At 36.7% G+C, this 15,649-nt stretch overlaps 1 pseudogene; it reads right to left on the minus strand.

Moving 5' to 3' along the window:
• Positions 1-1,987: 1,987 nt before the first annotated feature.
• Positions 1,988-2,515, minus strand: LOC138842741 (serine/threonine-protein kinase VRK3 pseudogene; annotated as a pseudogene).
• Between the last annotated feature and the right edge of the window lie 13,134 nt (positions 2,516-15,649).

Here is a 15,649-nt window from a genome sequence, read left to right on the forward strand (position 1 = left end):
ATCCCGTGCTTAGATTCAACTATGTTGAATTGGGTTTCCTTCAAGTGGAACTGAACATCTCTGGCTTAAACAGCATGTTCAAAAGGGGAATGTCAAAGGATACTGCATCATGCTTACATTAGAAACCTTCTTTCCACTACTCCTCAGTTATTCATCTCTACCAAATCTTAGGTTGGAATTGGAAATTTCCATTGCATGGGCTTATTTATAACTATAATGTGGGTGTTATTGGGATTCCTCATTTGCTTTATTTAATATCAGCCTCTGCTACTCAATAATGCAATCTGTACATTTGCTCTTTTTTTTTTTTTTACTGTAAAGGTTGTGTCTTCTCAAGTAGACCCAAAAGGCTTAGTTTTCCCATTGTTTTTAGAGCTACAGAGCTTTTCCACGTAACTCCTCTTTTTTCAAATTCATATGATAATCAGCTATTCATTTCCCTGTTAGATCTCCTAAATTATTTTCCAATTAAGTCAAAATGTTTAACTTACAAAGAAAATTAAGAGATGCTCCTGTTTCCCTTTTTTGAAGGAAAATTATTTCTGCATATATTTTAAGCATGGTCTTCACTTTAAAAAATTACTTTAGGCCCGTGAAGAAAATCTTATTGATTATATTTATCTTGCATCTGTGTCTTTTTAAACATCTGTATAAACACTACCTTATCTAGTACCATCTGAAATTTATAATTTATTCATAAAGCATTTTTTATGATTTCTGTGTTTTTTTCTATATTTATATTATTCTTATATTTTTTTCTGCTTTTTGCTAAAAGCAAAATTTTTTCTCACTGAATCTAAAGCTAATGCATAATTAGACAGAAAATTAAAGTAATAAAAATTAATAAGAAAGTAAACTTTTCACTAAATCTAAACATGTAGTTATAAGTACTTAATATGCAGGTGAACACCTTATTTTTTTTCAGAGAGCATCACTCCGTTTATCTGACATGTCCAGAATAGGTAAATCCATAGAGACATAAAGTAGATTAGTGGTTGCCAGGGGCTGGCGGGCGGGGAGGAGGATGAGAGTAACTGGTAAAGGTACAGGGTTTCCTTTTGGGGTGACAGAAATACTCTGGAACTAGATGGTGGTGACGGATGCGCACCATCGTGAATCTACTAAAACCCACTGAAATGTAGCCTTTAAAATGGTGAATCTTATGTTATATGAATTTTATCTCAATTTTTAAAAATGCAAAACACCTCATAAAACCACATAAAGTGCTTAGAACAAGGCCTGGCCTGAAGTAAGCGCTCAGTTAATGCTAGGTTGATTAATACTAACATTTCCAGTGCAGTTATTTTTTCCTTCATTGTAACAAGTTGTCTTGCTGCATTTTTTGTTTAACTATTGTTTTGTTTAACTTTTAAGCCCAGCCCTGCTTCTTCCCATCCCACTGATAAGAAAGCCTGGAGCTCCCTCTTTTGGTGATGGCAGAGATTCAAACCACATGAGGCCCTGGCCCAGGCAGAACCCTCACCCCAGCCCTGCCCCTTAACCACAGTAAAAACCGGGGCTAGGTGCTCTTCCTTGTTCTCACAGAGCTTCTCCCCCCACCAGAGATCTCAATTATGCAAGCAGTAAACCTTTCATATCTTCATCGGTCTCAACATTCAAACCAAATTTGGAGGAAGGGTCCATCCTATTTCTGCAGGACAGACAGAACAGTGACCACTGTCCTTATCTTCCGGCCATACTGGGCCTGCACTCCCACGTGACAACAGTAGGTGGCAGTGGACAAGTGTCCTCTTTATCTAGGGCACATGTGCTCTGGTTGGCCACAGTCCCCACCACTCCCAATAGCCTGACTCCCAGCCTCCTGCACTCATTTACTCTACCTTCCCAGCCGCTGTAGGTGCATAGGTTTGCAGTCCAGCTCTAAGAGAAAGCTGCCTTGAGGCAGGTCTGCAGCTGGGATATGGCTCCATCTCCATTCTCAGAAAGTGGTTCCCTCCCCTTTGCCTTGGCTCCAAGATGGCCTGACTCAGCCCAGCCCAGCCCAGCACCTGCCCACCTGTGGACAGAGTGTACCTTCATAGAGAATGCCCTGGCCATCCCTGCTCTGGAGGCATCTCAGCTTCCAGTGCCACCCACTCTTGTCTATCAGCACCATCCCCACTGGCAAAGCCTTGAGCAAGGTGGTCACCCGGCTCCACTTCAGTGTCTGAGAGCTCTGCCTGGGTGTCCAAGGGCTGCTCCGGGAGGTTGGGGATCTGCTCCAGCACCCTTTGGGTTTCTCACAGGTACTCAAGGTATCTTCAGATTCAGAACTGTCACCTTCTGAGAGAAGGGATGATGGGGGAGAGGAAGCACAGCTGGGCCATTTCACTTTCTTGGGAGATATTTCAGAACTGGTGTTCCTCCTTCTCCTTGAGCCTTGGGAGGATGACATAGACGGCTTGACAAAGGTCTGGGACCCCTCGTGCTCCTCTGTAGGCAAAGGTTTCCCGCAGTAGGGGCAGAATTTGAAAGTTGCTTCAACACTTTTGCCACAGTCTTGAGAGGAGATCATGCTTTATGGGGTCACAGTCGGACCCTCAGACTCACTGGGCTGGAAACTCCATCTTAACTGTGTCCTTCTCAGTTGCCCTGCGAAAACTTCCGCTTGGGTGGAAGGCGCTGTGCACGCATCCTCTCCCTCGCGGGAGGACTAACACCTTATTTTTTAAAATTAAACTTTTAAGTTATAGATTTATGTGAAATTCTAAGAAATAATATGGAGAAATAATATGAATAATATATGGTATATAATTATTTTTATATATTACTGAACTGTATATTTTTAAAGCAATTTTTGTGTCTATATTCACGGTAGATATTGGTCCATAGTCCCCCCCCCGCAACACCTTATTTCTTGCACTCTCTTTATCTAGTTTGGTTATCAGGGTAATACTTAACTTGTTTCATAATATGAATTGTCAAGTGTTCGCTCCTCTTCAATTTTCTGAAAGAGATTTTCCTCTTTTCTAATATATGTATTCAGTGCTATAACTTACTGCTTAACTGTTTCTCATATAAGTAGATATGTTTTTCGTTTGGTTTGGTTTGGTTTTTGCGGTACGTGGGTCTCTCAGTGTTGTGGCCTCTCCCATTGCGGAGCAAAGGCTCCGGACATGCAGGCTCAGCGACCGTGGCTCACGGGCCTAGCCACTCTGCAGCATGTGGGATCTTCCCGGACCGGGGCACAAACCCGTGTCTGCTGCATTGGCAGGAGGACTCTCAACCACTGCGCCACCAGGGAAGCCCAGTAGATATGTTTTATTTTAATTTTCATTTCATTCAGTTTAAGGTATTTTTGATTTCTCTTGAGAATTCCTCTTTGATTTATGGATTGTTTACAAGTATGTTGTTTAGTCTCTAAGTGTTTGGAGATTTTCCTGTTATCTTTCTGCTAATGATTTTTTGTTTAATTCCATTGTGGTCTAAGAACACACTCTGCATGATTTCAATTCTTTAAATGTTTTGAGGTTTGTTTTGTGGCCCAAGATGTGGTCTATCTTGGTGTATGTTTCATGGGCACTGGAAAAAATATGCATTCTGCTGTTGTTGGGTGGAGTGTTCTGTAAATGTTGATTAGGTCCTGTTGGTTGGTGAAGTTTTGAGTTTTTCTATATCCTTGTTGATTTTCTGTCTAGTTGCTCACTCAATTGTTGAGTAAGCTGTGTTGAAGTCCGTAACAATTATTGTGTATTTGTGTATTTCTCCTTTCAGTTCTGTTTGTTTTATTTCACATATTTTGCAGTTGTGATGTTTAGTGAATTCATATTTATGATTGCTATGTCTTCTTGTTGAACTGACTTTTATCAGTATATCATCTCTCTTTCTGGAAATGTTCTTTTTTCTGAAGTCTACTTTATTTGTGCTGACCAAAGAGCATACATCATTGTGCCCACAGAGTGAGCAGAGCAAAGCCACTCATGAGCTACTTGGGTAAATATATAAACACAACTGCAGAGGACCCCATACCTGATCCATCATTTATATATAGGAATGTATAGCCTTGTCCTACCAAATCAAGGAAACACAAAACATAAATGATAAAATTAAGATGGGAAATAAAATAACTGATGCAGAAGTGAAGTTTTTATTCAAATATCACTTTAAAATCATTGAATTGATATTCTCAGAAATATATGATTGAGAAAATATTGCACTGAGTAATACTAATAGGCTGCTATGTGCAATATTAGGAAGAATAATATTGCAATAAAGGAGCAATCTAAGAATATGGATTGAGTACCTGCAATTAACAGTATTTCTAGGATAAAAAGAAATCCACAGAAAACTGAAGAAATTTAGATGTATAAGTAACACTTAGAATTATAGTCTTTGAGAATATTAGGGACTAAGGCCTCTCCATCATACCCTGTCTATTCATCCATTTTATAGATTGGTCCCAAGCCCCCTCAAAAGTAAAAATAACATGAAAGCTATATCCCAAAACAGCAAAAATACAAAAAGAGGAAAAGTATGACTAATAGTTCATCTGAGAGGATAGATCCAGTAGCTCTGAAACTTGTTTAATAGAAATATCAGAAGAAGAGGATAAAGAGATGAAAACAATCAAAAACATAATTGAAGATAATTTTCTAAAAATTAAAAAATAGCCTTGAGTGCCAAGAGAAAATAAGGAAGCACATCTTATACACACTCAGATAAAAATGAAACATACTACACATTCTCATGACAAAAAATTTAATAAATCAAGTTTTAAAAAAATCCTAATTTGTTCAATGACTAAAAACAGCTCCTGATGAAAGAGCAAAAACTGCTAATATTAGACTTTTCAGTGACGAGAGGAAAATGAAGGGATATGGTAAGAATTCAATGGAATGATAACCTTAAATTTATGGGTGGGCATGATTTTGAACCTAGATTCTTATACCCAACTAAACTTTTATTAGGGCAAAATAATGGAAGTTTTAATATGCTAAGACTCAGAGGATTTACTGCTCATATAATCCAGGGGGAAAAAATCGTTTAAGGATGTACTTCAGAGAAAACAAAATGTATTCAAGGTAAATTATTACCTTTGCTCTTGAGATTATTTATGTCTACTCTATTTATTTGTTGGAAATACTATAGAATGGCAAGCTGTTGTGCCATACTCTGCATGTCCCTTACTCTGCATTCAGTGATGCCTTTTGGTAGCTTGAAATCAGTTAATGCTACAAACCAGGACTTGATTCTATATTTTGTTGTTTGCCTAGACTTAAGAAACTAATGAAGAAAATAGTAATCATTCAGATCAAAGTGTGCCATGTCTAGTGCTGAAGCTTAAAGATGTTTCACTTTAATAAGTGTAATTTGTATAAGGTAAGAAATAGTCTAACAGCAGATTCTAAATAAGATTTAATGACAAAACATTTTTTTGCAAAAAGGATTAGATGATTAGGATATAATTCCATGTGTTGAATTATGGTTGGATTACAACCATAGATTTTCTACAGAAAAAACAGTTCAACAAAAATCCATGAAAGCATTCTGAAAAATTAATGGGTGGTATAGAATTTACAATAAAGAGTATTGTATATTTTATTATTATTTATATATCACCAAAATTTATAAAACTTATATATCAACACATAAATTTTTTTCCCCCAAAGAGCCAGTTGTTAAATGTTTACTGGAACAGTACTGGTTTTGAGTGATTTTAATTCCCCTTTTTATAGCTTTCTTGTGTCTGAATTAAATATGGCTTTTATTTTATAATCAAGAGAAAGCATATTCTATCCAAGCTATAACAGACTGGTATATCACCTAGCTTTAGCTAGGTGGTAGTAGCTGTACCAGAGTGCCACAATGTTAAAGTGGCTGTTGGATGAGTTCTCAAGTTCAGAAAGAAAAGTTACATAAGCTATATCTAAGATGCACGGGGCCAGCCTTGTTTTTGTACACAATCCCATTTAATACTCATTATAAACCAACAAAGTAGCCATTTTTGAAATTTTAAAGATATGTGGGGCAGCGAGTTCAGAGGTTTAAATTGGAGGAATTCAGATTTCAGGAGCCTGAGTGAAATGATATTTACCCGATCTCAACAAGGCAGATCCAAAAATGCTATTTTGCCAATATACTGAAATTGAAAGATTCAGGGAGATTCAACCATAAGATAGTAAACTATATAAATCAGGATTCCAGTGTATTAAATTAAAATGAAAAATGTGACTGTCAGCAGACTCAGTGTTCATGAAGGCTTGACAAGGCTGACTTCAGGAAGCCACCCAAGTTATCAGATAGGTGCTTGTAAGTCTGAAATGAGAGTGAGAATAATGAATTACATGATTTTAATGTGTAAAAATAGCTTTCTGTTCCAATATCCTAATCCGTTTATCCCCATAATAGTGATAAACCTTCCATTGGACAGGATATTTAACTGATGCTGATGGGGTTTGTAAGGCCTTGATAACTATCCTTTTTCATGGCTTCCGCTGTTACCATGTTGTGATTAATATTCTTTTTCCTTATAGTTATACTTACAATCTTGTTGCCTTGGATATCTAGGAGCTATGTGTTGGTTTATAATTTATCTCTCAAATAGCAACCTGAATACTTATTTCAAAGTCTTTTATGTGAGAAGTATGCTGTTTTCTCTTACAAGCTAAGGATATAAATTCCTCCATTTACCTATGCCCTGCTCAGAGGTTCAGAGAATGTAAGCAGGGACAGTGGGTATAGATGTTGTATGTGTGCTTGTGTGTGTATGTTTGTGGTGATTCTATTGGGAACCAGGAGTTAAAGAATTTGGAGGGAAGAGGCAGAAGCTTATTGCAAATCAACTGTTTGGAATCTTGGGCACTGCTTCTATGATTCTTGTACTCTTCTTCACCTTTGTTCAGAATTCAGATTTTTTTCTTAGCCTGTTCTTGATGAATAAGGTAGATTAATCATTTGGATCATTTTGCTATGCTCTTAAAGTATTCTCTGCGTGTTGAATTAGCTTTTAGCTATCTAAGCCAAAGTTAATATGCTGGTTCTAGAAATTTCAGAAAAGTTTCCAATTCACTTGATGGTAGTGAATGCGGAAACCATGAAGTCCAGAGAAGGCCTAATGAATGCCTTCATGGATTTTCACCAAATTTTATAATATTTATATGGCCTTTAATAGGATCTATTACATTTCATATATATATATATATATATATATATATATATATGCCTACACAAACACACACACACATTCACTGATAAGAATGGCAATTTTAAAAATAGTACAAGAATGTTTTTTCTAGAGATCAGTCTTTTAGGAAAGAATTAGAGGCTAAAACAGGGTATTTATGAATATGAATAGCTGAGTACCTGTAAATGAGGTATATATACCCTATATGTAACAATCTCCAGGTCAACCAACTTATAACAGGCTTTTTCAATTGCTGATGTGGAGAAAATACAACTTCAGCTTGGTAGGGCAATGATTATGAATAATGACCTCCCCAGAATTCATACAGAGCCTCACCTCCCAATACACCCTCTTCCAAACACACAAATCATTATGTCTCATTACTATCACATAAGGTAGTTATTCATGTATACAAGATTGAGGAATTAGTAAGAATGGTTGGCTCTATACCATCACCCAGAAACCTCACCTAATAAGGAGTAAGTTTTCAAGGTTACTACAATGGGGTGAACAGGGCTCCATGGCAAGAGCATCCAAAAGGACTTCTTTCAAGATGAGGATGGAACGGCAGATAAAGTTAGAACTGCCAAATTTGTTGAAGACTGAAAATTATTTAGTGAACTCTTGAATTATCCTGATCAACTTGAAGCCAAAAAGGGGACTTGGAGGATGATCACAGAGATTTAATACTTAGGCAAAGAGGTAAGTCACAGATGGCATATGCACTTTTTCTTTCAATAAGACCCCTTTTAAAAGGTAAAAACTTCCAGTTATAAAATAAAAAAAATCATGAGGAAGTAATGTGCTGCATGGTGATTATAGTTAATAATACTGTGTTGCATATTTGAAAGTTGCTAAGAGAATAGATCTCATCAAAAGAAAAAAATTGTAACTATGTATGGTGACAGATGTTAACTAGACTTATTGTAGGGATCATTTTGTAAGATATACAAATATCAAATCATTAGGTTGTATACCTGAAACTAATATAATGTTATATATCAATTATACTTCAATAATGATTTTAAAAGACCTCCTTCATTACACTCTAGACAGCATCTTGGTAATGAGGGCCATCCAGTGAAACAGGTATCTCAGATTTCTGGTAGGGATCTGAACCAGTGAAATAATGGCATAATTAAAAGATTTAAAAGGCAATTTAGGAAAACCAAATGAAGGATTTATCATACACATGCATTGCTAAAGTTATTTTTTAACCCCTAGAAAGTGACCCCCCCCACCTCAAGCATTTGAGATATGTTTTAATACGAATAACATGCCTTTTCCTTGGTATGGAAATTGATGACAAACCCCTAATTGTCTGTATACTGCCTTTATCACCTCCTTTTTAGTGCCTTTCAGTGCTGCCTTAAAAGAGAGGGTTGGGATAGTATATGAAATAAAGAACAAGACCAAATATTATTGGTTATTACCAGCTGATTTTCTATCCTTTTTAAGATTCTGCCGTCTTCCTTACACTTGCACCCAGCTCTCTGTAGATGCCTTCTGCTAGTAGTAGAATAAGCATCCCATTTATTTCTGATCAAAATATAAAATGTTTAATGTAAAATATTAAGATATAACATATGACACTGAGAAAATATTTAAATAGCATATATATTTTAATAAATTTTCTCAATTCTCTAAAACACCCTAAGTTGGCCTATATATGTACTATATATATATATATTTTTAATTTTATCCCATGTATTTACTTCTTAGAGTTGAACACTGTCAACTAAGTGCTAAGATGAATCAGAAGAAATTTGACTTGCGTTTTCTCTGAGGTCTTGTAGCTTTTGCTTTTCAGTGATCAGATTGCAGATCACTCTGCAATAGACTTCATCCATAACTCCCCTGCCTGCTTGGCCTGCCAGAATTGCTAATAGGTTTAAATATAGTAGGCAACCATGTTTCAGGCTGATTATGTCACTTTCATTTCATCATTATTTAGTATACACATTTTTAAAATGTTTTATGGTCCTCATATTTACTTTGAGCTACTATTCCTGTTGCTAGCATGTATTTTTTTTTTTTATAATTGTACACTAAAGTCAAATGTCTTCAGGTTTTTCAAGTATCAACTTGTCAAAAGCTTAAATAAATTTAAAAGTGACAGGGCAAGCAAAGTGAACTGAGATACTTCTACTAGGTTATGTCCCTCAATTTACTTTCCAAACAAAGGGAAAAAAAGCCAAGATACAGGGTTAATAAAGATACATCACTTTATGATAAATACTGTTTTCTAGTTTGAAAATAAATATTGTTTTCTCTATGTTTCCACTAAAAATAAAATCTGGGGTTTTTTTGTGTGTAAATTTTCTTCCTTGTGGCATCAATAATTTTAGTCTAAGATGTGACAACTTAATAAAATAGAATGAATATTGTATTAAAATCTTGTAGACCAGGATTCATTCTTTACAAGCAGCCTCTGAGTGATTATGATCTCCCAAGAAAGTAGTGCTATAGAAAACCTTGGTAAACAAATCATGGTTTCTGTTATAAAGAAACATGTAGCCCAATGATGGGGTGGGTGGAGACCAGACAAGTAAACAGGCTCTAACAATCCAGAGCAGTAAGGACTATGATAGAGGAGGTGCCATGGGAATAGAGCACATGCAGAGGGAACTAACCCAGTGTAAATTGTCAAAGTTTCCCTAGGAGTTATTTCTAAGTTTATAACAAAGCACAATGGTATTAAATTAGTTACATGTAAAATCAGTTACATGTAAAACTGGAGGAAAGAGAAGGAATTTTGGAAACTAAAGAAGAGCTGATGAAAAAGAGTGGACATATTTAAGAGTTCTTAGGAGCTGGAAAAAATAAGACATGATGATTAATTGCATATCAGGGAAGAAGGACAGGAAATAGTTAAGAATCATATCAAGATTTCTAGGTTGAGCTAGGCAAGGGATTGGCCATTCACTGAGATTTATTTCAACGGAAGAGGTGTTTAGGGACATAGGAGGTGAAAAGAGACTCTGTTGGGGATGAAAGGTACTGGATTTGAACACTCTGGAGTCATCCAAGTGGAGATGTCCAGTGGTTAGTTGAATATGTGGGTTTGGAACTCAGTGACAGAGCTGGGATGGAGCTGGAGAGCAGAATCTTGAGCAGAAGTAGAGTTATCATATTTAGTTATTGCATTCACTCCATGGGAGTGAAGGAAATTGTCCCAGGAGAATATGAGGAAAAGAAAGAAAAATTTAGATTAAAGGTTAAAGAAATCACATGATAAAATAAATCTGTACACACATTATGAAAGTGTACAGAAGAAAAAATAATCTAGGCCTGGCTGTGCTTTGAACAATCTGTATAACCTGAACTATTCACTTAATGGCTTCATTTTAGTTTTTGTCTCTTTAAAATAACAGAGCTGCCCACATGTTAAATTTTATTAATTGTATAGCACTTTTTAAAATGGTGCATGTTATGGGCTGAATTGTGTCCCTCCTTCCCCTAATTCATATGTTAAAGTTCTAACTCCAGTACCTCCAAATGTAACTGTATTTGGATATAAGGTCTGGAAAGAGATGATTAATTTAAAATGAGGCAGTTAGGGTGGATCCTAATCCAATATGACTGGTGTCCTAATAAGAGGAAATTTGGACATACAGAGAAAGAGACACCAGACATATACACACAGGGAGATGACCATGTGAGGGTAGAGGGAGAAGACAGCCATTGAGAAGCCTCAGAATGAGACCAACCCTGCTGACATCTTGATGTTGGCTTCTAGTCTCCAGAACTGTTGGGAAATAAATTTCTGTTGTTTAAGCCACACAGTCTGTGTGTTTGTAATGGCAGACCTAGAAAACTATTTCAGGTTTTGGTATTGAGCATGGGGTGTTTCTGTAACAAATACCTAAAAATGTGGGTAATAGATGGAAGCTAGAAGAGTTTTGAGGTCATGTTAGAAAAAGTCTAGATTGCCTTGAAGAGACTGTTGGTAGACACATGGACATTAGAAGTGCTTTTGGTGGTCTCAAACGGAAATAAGGAACATGTTATTGGAAAGTGGATGAAAGGAGATTGTTGTTATAAAGTAGCAAAATTGCATTCTGGTGTTTTGTGGAAGGTATAGCTTTTAAATGATTAACTTGAATCATTTAGCTGAGGTGATTTCTAAGCAAAGTATTGAAGGTACTGACTGGTTTCTCCTTGCTGTTTATAGCAAAATGTGAGAGGAGAGAGATAAATTGAAGCAATTGTTAAGCAAAAATGAACCAGAACTTGAAGATTTGGAAAATTCTCAGCCCATCCATATTGCAAAAAATGAGAAAGGGTTTCTAGAAAGAACATCAAGTGTGTAGCTGGACAATCTTTTGCTATAAAGAGATTATGAATATGACTCATGGATCCAATTAGCTGGACAATCTTTTGCTATAAAGAGATTATGAATGTGACTCATGGATCCAATTATGCATATCAGCAAAAATTCTGCCAGCTTGAACTGAATGGAACAGAGACAGGACAAAGTGAAAGAAGGCTTTCAGCCTTCTGAGATTCTACAGGATGGTCCAATAAAGCTATTCAGCTGTGAACATGCATTATCCTTTATGAGAAGGGAAACAAATGAGGCAAAGGCAGTTTAGGGGTTTCAAAGCTGCCACTATGAGCTGAGGGGGCACAGACCTGGGTGCTGGGGCCATCTCCTCCTTGGTTCCATAGGCCAGAGCAGCCGCCCAGGGTCCTTGGGATGGAGCTGCTGCCTGTGGCCACAGGGATGGGGCTGCCTCCATGGTTGGCCCTGAGAACAGAGTAACAAGCCAAAGAGCATTAGTCTTGAGCCTTAAAATCTAATGAAATTTGCCTTGCTAGATTTCAGTCTTGCTTGGGACTAGTGACCCCTTTCTTCTTTATGATTTTCCTCTTTTGTGATGAGAATACCTATCCTATATCTGTCTCACAAAATCTGTAGTATTTCGGAAGCAGGGAACCTATCTGATTTCACAGGTTCACAGCTGGAAGAAAATTTTGCCTTAGGATGAATCATACTTCAGTATCATCCACACTTGATTTAAATGATATTAGAGTTGATACTAGACTGCGTTAAGACTTTCGGACTGTTGGAATGAGGGTGAATGTATTTTTCTTGTGGAAAGGACAAAAATTTTGAGTATCCAGAGGGTGGCGTGTTACGGGCTGAATATGTTACCAAAAATTTATCTATTGAAGTCTTAACTATTAGTCCCTCAAAATGTGACCACGTTTGGAGATCTTCAAAAATGTGATTAAGTTCATATGAGGGTTTTATAGTGGATGCTAGTTCCATGAGTTGTGCTCTTGTAGGAAAGGAAATTCGGACACAGAGAAAGAGAGACAACAGACATGTGCACACCTAGAAAGATAACCATGTGAAGACAGAGGGAGAAGACAGCCATCTACATCAAAGAGAGAGGCTTCATAATGAAACAAATCCTGCTGACATCTTGATCTTAGAAGTCCAAGTTTTCAGATCTGTGAGGAAATAAACTGCTGTTGTTTCAGCCACCCAGTCTATGGTATCTATTACGGTAACTCTAGCAAACTATTACGGTGCACATTATTTTATTTCTAACAATACTGAGATATAGATTTTACTTGCTCCACTTTAAAGATGAAACCATTGAGATTTTGTGAAATTTAAGTACTTAGTCAAGATCAAAGAGTAGATGACAGAAAAAAGACTTAATCCTGGACTTAGGAAAGGCCTAGTTCTTTCCAGCACATCATAGCTGTTGTTCCTGATATTAGCTATTTCATAGAAGTAAATGAGTATATGTAGAATAGCATTTTGACAACAGTTTTTGTTGTTTGATTAAATATCTATAACCACATATTTAAATATACATTGAATTACATTAGCGTCAATATTTTATTCACTACTTTTTAAAAAATTTTTATTTATTTTATTAAAAAAATTTTTTTTGGCTACATTGGGTCTTCATTGTTATGCATGGGCTTTCTCTCATTGTGGCTAGCAGGGGCTACTCTTTGTTGTGGTGTGTGGGCTTCTCATTGTGGTGTCTTCTCTTTGTTGCGGAGCATGGGCTCTAGGCGCACGGGCTTCAGTAGTTGTTGTTCGTGGGCTCTAAAGTGCAGGCTCAGTAGTTGTGGTGCATGGGCTTAGTTGCTCTGCGGCATGTGGGATCTTCCCAGACCAGGGTTTGAACCCGTGTCCCCTGCATTAACAGGCGTATTCTTAACCACTGCACCACCAGGGAAGTCGCTTTATTCACTTCTTAAGAAGTAAAGATATATGAGTATAAAAACATTACATTTTAGAAGGTTCAAACAGCATCTAAAATTATTGCTTTATTTTTATTCACTTAATGAAAAGTAAAAAAAAATGTGCTTTTAGAAGAGTTATGGCTGACTGACTGCTCAGGCAGGAGTGATAGTTAGCTGAGTGTTTGTTTTATACCAGCACCATTAATACTTTATCTTAATATTTACTATGAAATAGTCATATTATTATCCCTGTTTTTGATGAGCAACAGAGGTTAATTTTATCAAAATCATATGTCTAATAAGATATGTAAACCCAGGTTGTTTGGCTGCAGAATCTGTGCTTTTAACCACAAAAGCATAATCACTCTTTGTAGCAACTTGTCCAGGGTCTAAACTTTGTTTTTTGCAAATTATTAAAGAGTATCTTTCTCATCACTAGAGTATTTGTTCCATGAGAACAGGTTTCTTTTTCCTGGATAGTGTAATATAAACTCTCTTCTAGGATCTGTGCAGGCAATCCAAATTCATTTTCAAATGGGTAATGCTGCAACTTTGAATCTAATTGAAAATGTTTGGGCTATGCTTTCGAATACAAATGTGAATAAGAACAATGAAATATTTAATAAACAAAACCGAAAAGTTACAGAAGCTATAGATTTAAGAAGGTAGGATATTTTAGCTGGAAATGTTTATCATGTAGATATGGCTACAGAACCAATTAACAGTGCATTGTTTATAGCCTACCAAGAAGGAGAAAAATAGTAATTTTTAGAAATCATCAATTATTTTTCTACATAAAAACTATGGCAATAGAATCTGCTATAAAAATTACTTTATTGGGGCTTCCTTGGTGGCGCAGTGGTTGAGAGTCCGCCTGCCAATGCAGGGGACATGGGTTCGTGCCCCGGTCTGGGAAGATCCCACATGCTGCGGAGCGGCTGGTCCCGTAAGCCATGGCCGCTGAGCCTGAGCGTCCGGAGCCTGTGCTCTGCGACGGGAGAGGCCACAACAGTGAGAGGCCCGCGGACCACAAAAAAAAAAAAAAATTATTTTATCAAATTCTAACAGAGATTTGTAGTTCTGTGATTATTAATTTAACTAAACAAACATTTAATAATAATGAAAAATATGAGTTGACATTACCACATGATGAGGAGAAGGAGTTGTACATGAATGTGTTTAAATCACAAGGATAAATAAGTCTTCAGGGCACACCCAGATTTGATAGACAGGAGAGAAAGATCTGGGAAAGTGAGTTCAGAGATGTAGAAAGAGAAACAGACCATGTCCTGGATGTTAAGAGAAGAGTTTCATTGAGAATTGAAGACATTGTCAGTTGAAATTGGAGAGAGACACACGTGTTTCAAAGAGAGCAAGGAGCTTGACTGAAAGCATTTTAACTCTAGCGAGCCTACTTTACATCCAGCTGATCTATTCCTTTTCATCCTCTCCTTCACTAATACAAAGAAATTTTTAAGAAAATGGATATGGAAAATCATAGCATTCCACTTAAATTGAGATCGTTCTTATTTATATATTCCCTAGATTCTGTGTTTCATCCATTTCTTTATCCTACAAAGTCTGATAAATAACACAGTATTAACCTCCCTCCCTCCACTGAAAAAAGAATCTTCAAGGCCGATGTTCCCCCTTACTGATTCCTTCTAACTTCCATGAGCATCTTCTCTGTTTTCTAGATTTCTATTATCTTCACAGTCTTAAATGCCCTTAAATCTTTTCTATCTTACAAAAAAAAAAAGAGAGAGAGAGAGAGAGAGAAAGAATACAAAGTAAAAAATGAAACAAAACAACAACCCTCTTTTGACTGTGTATCCTCTTCCAAGTAAGGCCAGAGATGAAGTTTTAGCTTTTAAAATGGAAATCCAGTAGCATGATGGTGAAGATTGAGTCCACCAGCTTTAGTACATGGGCTAGTTACTTAATATTTCAATGCCTTGATTTTCTCATTATACCCATTTCACAGATAGTCCCAGCTCTTATGATTGTGGTAAGTACTAAATGCATAAGTATACATCAAATGCTTAGAATGGCTAACACAAATTGAATTGTTACTGTGGCCCAAGAGCTGTTCTAAGCATCTCCTCAGTTAGATTATAAGGCACATATAACCAGGGGCCATGTGTTATGTTTTTATTTCACCTGCAGCATCCCATACTCTATTTGTTGCTTAAATAATACACTTCCATTTGTGTGACAAATGAATGAATGCATAGAAATATAGGCATGACAAAAATCCCTGCAATGGAGGAAGGCCTTTTAACCGAAGAAACAAAAGTTGTTGTATTTTTGGAA

Source organism: Globicephala melas, chromosome 7, assembly GCF_963455315.2.
Source record: "Globicephala melas chromosome 7, mGloMel1.2, whole genome shotgun sequence".
NCBI lineage: Eukaryota > Metazoa > Chordata > Mammalia > Artiodactyla > Delphinidae > Globicephala > Globicephala melas.